The following is a 4,418-nucleotide window of genomic DNA, read 5'->3' as shown; positions in this document are numbered from 1 at the left end:
AAAAAATGATATATAAAGCAACGGAACCATCATATTTTTTTTTTAACTCCTACAAAACAAAAAAAGGATGGTAATTGGATCATTTATGGATCCGCGTATAATAGAACCTATATTTTGTTTTCTTTCGACCGAGAGCTCGTCCCGCTCGGTCGCTGCATAGCGACTGAGCTCTTCCGAAACGTCAAGACGACACCAGTCCATGCATTCTCGTCAAACCTTAAAATGCTATCTCCCGAAGACCGTAGCAAGCTCAGTCTATGTTTTCCCTATTTCAAAATTATCGATCAAACTTTGCGAGTTAAAAACCACGGAAAGTTTGTTCTTTATCGAAAGAAATCGTAAGAAACGTATCGAGTCGGAAGACGGCCCATAGGGACCTAAGACACGACTCGAGGCCCATCCTACGATTTCTTAACCAAAAGCCCGTAAACGACCGCACGGTTTACGCTTGGTCCACAAGGGAGGATAAATGTCAAGTTTCCGCGGATAATTACGGATGTTTTGAAGATAATTGTGAAGATCGGGAAAAATGAAATATCTTCATTTTTATGCTATGACGTCTTAAGGGCAGAAGATTAAAAGCGTAAACCAACCTTGGAGCTAGTATATAAGGAGTCCTAGGCGAGGAGCATAAAGAGAGAATTTTTCAGAGCAAACTTAGCACTTAGAGCAATTTAGGCAATTTTCCGTTTTTGTTATTTCGAGCTGCGACTCAATTAGGCTTAGCCGTCTTAGGGTTGCTAGAACTAGGAATCTCTCCGACAGCTCTCGAGCCCAGGCTTATACCTTGTTGTAAACGCTCATACGCAGATTCGGAATAAGATCTACTTTGGTCTCTTTTTTCGATTTCTTATTCTTATCGTTGTTATTCTCGTGTTCTGATTGCTTGACATGTGGTAATTAGCAGATATCCGAGTCCTCTGGGAAATTAGGGTTTTCCTAGTTTCCTTATTTAAACGGAAATCGACAGTGCAAATTTTTGTTCCCACAACGGCGGACACCCACGGATGTCCGTGGCTGTCCCTGTGTGTCTGTGTTTGTCCGTCAGCACACACAGGACGTCTGTGGCTGTCCATCAGTACACATATCATCACGCCGGTCCTTGGACTCAGCACGCTGGCCCTTCCCGTGGACTGTTTGGGTGATTTTGGCCCACGTGGGCTGTCTGTTCAGTACACACAGGACATCCGTGGGTGTCCACCAGCACACACAGGACGTCTGTGGCTGTCCGTCAGCACACACAGGACGTCTGTGGCTGTCTGTGTGTGTCTGTGTGTGTCCGTGTGTGTCCGTCAGCGCACACAGGATGTCCGCGGCTGTCCATCAGTACACATATCAGCATGCTGGTCCTTGGACTCAGCACGCTGGCCCTTCCTGTGGACTGTTCGGGTGATTTTGGCCCACGTAGGCTGTCTGTTCAGTACACACATGACGTCTGTGGGTGTCCGCAAGCACACACAGGACGTCTGTGGCTGACCGTGTGTCCGTGTGTGTCCGTCACCACACACATGACGTCTGTAGCTGTCCATCAGTACACATATCAGCACGCTGGTCCTTGGACTCAGCATGCTGGCCCATCCCGTGGACTGTTTGAGTGATTTTGGCTGACGTGGGCTGTCTGTTCAGTACATACAGGACGTCCGTAGGTGTCCGCCAGCACACACAGGACGTCCGTGGCTGTCCGTCAGCACACACAGGACGTCTGTGGCTGTTCGTGTGTGTCCGTCAACACACACAGGACGTCCGTGGTTGTCCATCAGTATACATATCAGCACGCTGGTCCTTCGACTCAGCACGCTGGCCCTTCCCGTGGACTGTTCGGGTGATTTTGGCCCACGTGGGATGTTTTTTAGTACACACAGGACGTCCGTGGGTGTCCGTCAGTAACCACAGGACGTCCGTGTGTGTCCGTCAGCACACACAGGACGTCCGTGGCTGTCCGTGTTTGTCCGTCAGCACACACACGACGTCCGTGGCTGTCCACCAGTAGACATATCAGCACGTTGGTCCTTGGACTCAGCACGCTGACCCCTCCCGTGGACTGTTCGGGTGATTTTGGCCCACGTGGGCTGTCTGTTCAGTCCACACAGGACATCCGTGGGTGTCCGCCAGCACACACAGGACGTCCGTGGCTGTCCGTGTGTGTCCGTGTTTGTGTTTGTGTCTGTCAGCACACACAGGACGTCCGTGGCTGTCCATCACTACACATATCAGCACGTTGGTCCTTGGATTCGACATGCTGGCCCTTCGCGTGGACTGTTCGGGTAATTTTGGCCCACGTGGGCTATCAGTTCAGTAAAAACAGGACGTCTGTGGGTGTCTGCCAGCACACACAGGACATCCGTGGCGGTCCGTGTGTGTCCGTCAGCACACACATGACGTCCGTGGCTGTCCATCAGTACACATATCAGCACGCTGGTCCTTGGACTCAGCACGCTGGCCCTTCCCGTGGACTGTTTGAGTGATTTTGGCCCACGTGGGCTGTCTGTTCAGTACACACAGGATGTCCGGGTGTATTTGTCAGGACACACAGGATGTCCGTGTGTGTCCATCAGCACACACAGGACGTCTGTGGCTGTCCGTCAGCACACATAGAACGTCTGTGGCTGTCCATCATTACACATATCAGCACGCTGGTCCTTGGACTCAGCACGCTAGCCATTCCCGTGGAATGTTCGGGTGATTTTGGCCCATGTGGTCTGTCTGTTCAGTACACACAGGACGTCCTTGGGTGTCCGCCAGCACACACAGGACGGCGGACACCCACGGACGTCGGTGGATGTCCGTGTGTGTCCGTGTGTGTCTGTCAGCACACACAGGACGTCCGTGGCTGTCCATCAGTACACATATCAGCACGCCGGTCCTTTGACTCAGCATGCTGGCCCTTCCCGTGGACTGTTTGGGTGATTTTGGCCCACGTGGGCTGTCTGTTCAGTACACACATGACGTCCGTGGGTGTCCGCCAACACACACAGGATGTCCGTGGCTGTCCGTCAGCACACACAGGACGTCTGTGGCTGTCCGTGTGTGTCTTTGTGTGTCCGTGTGTGTCCGTCAGCATACACAGGACGTCTGTGGCTGTCCATCAGTACACATATCAGCACGCTGGTCCTTGGACTCAGCACGCTGGCCCTTCCCGTGTACTGTTCGGGTGATTTTGGCCCACGTGGACTGTCTGTTCAGTACACACTGGACGTCCGTGGGTGTCTGTCAGCACACACATGACGTCCATGGCTGTCTGTGTGTGTCCGTGTGTGTCCGTCAGCACACACAGGACGTCCATGGCTGTCCATCAGTAGACATATCAGCACGGTTGTCCTTGGTCTCAGCACGCTGACCCTTCCCGTGGACTGTTCTGGTGATTTTGGCCGACATGGGCTGTCTGTTCAGTACACACAGGACGTCCGTGGGTGTCCGCCAGCACACACAAGACGTACGTGGATGTCCCTGTGTGTCCGTGTGTGTCCGTCAGCACACACAGGACGTCTGTGGCTGTCCATCAGTACACATATCAGCATGTTGGTCCTTGGACTCAGCGTGCTGGCCCTTCCCATGGACTGTTCGGGTTATTTTAGCCCACGTGGGCTGTCTGTTCAGTACACACAAGACGTCCGTGGGTGTCCGCCAGAACACACAGGACGTCTGTGGCTGTCCGTGTGTGTCCGTGTGCACACGCAGGACGTCCGTGGCTGTCCATCAGTACACATATCAGCACGCTGGTCCTTGGACTCAGCACGCTGGTCCTTGGACTCAACACGCTGGTCCTTGGACTCAGCACGCTGGTCCTTGGACTCAGCATGCTGGCCCTTCCCGTGGACTGTTCGGGTGATTTTGGCCCTCGTGGTGTTAGCAGCTGCACTTCGTTAAATCCGTGGTGTGGACAGTCTCACTGGAAGAACCTAAATCTAATCCACGCATCTTTGAAGGACTCTCCCACCTCCTGCGAGAATGTGGAAATTTTGTTTCGAATTTCTTCAGTGCGCGCCTAATCGAAGAAGTTTCGTAAGAAAGCATTCTTGATGTCGGCCCAGGATGTTAAGGATCCTGTGGGTAGCTGCCTAAGCCAGTGCATCGCTTCTCCATTCAGCGTGTATCTGAAGAGCTTGCACAGCAGGTAATCTTTGGGGACTCCTTCCATCCGAATAGCAGCTATTAAATCCTCGAACCGTTCTAGATGGTCCATAGGATGCTCGTGCGGTAACCCAGAATTGGGTATCTGCGACACGAGAGAAGAGAATAAGAATCAATAAAAAGGGGGTAGAGAAGAGAATAAGAATCAATAAAACTAAATCTAATGGCGATCAAACCTCCCCGGCAACGGCGCCAAATTTGATACCACTCAAATTACCGTAAGGAGTGTTACTCTCATCAAAAGAGGTTCAGATGTAGTACTTAGGGATCGAATCCACAAGGAGCTA

At 52.1% G+C, this 4,418-nt stretch overlaps 1 non-coding gene across 1 annotated transcript; it reads left to right on the top strand.

Moving 5' to 3' along the window:
• The first annotated feature begins 3,866 nt into the window (after positions 1 to 3,866).
• Positions 3,867 to 3,972, top strand: LOC125596845. The gene has a single exon (XR_007331282.1). It is a non-coding gene; the product is annotated as a small nucleolar RNA R71 (small nucleolar RNA).
• Positions 3,973 to 4,418: the final 446 nt, after the last annotated feature.

The sequence above is a fragment of the Brassica napus genome, unplaced genomic scaffold, assembly GCF_020379485.1.
Source record: "Brassica napus cultivar Da-Ae unplaced genomic scaffold, Da-Ae ScsIHWf_130;HRSCAF=231, whole genome shotgun sequence".
NCBI classification, from domain to species: domain Eukaryota; kingdom Viridiplantae; phylum Streptophyta; class Magnoliopsida; order Brassicales; family Brassicaceae; genus Brassica; species Brassica napus.
Note: the sequence above shows the minus strand (reverse complement) of the source record. Positions and strands in the feature narration are given on the sequence as shown.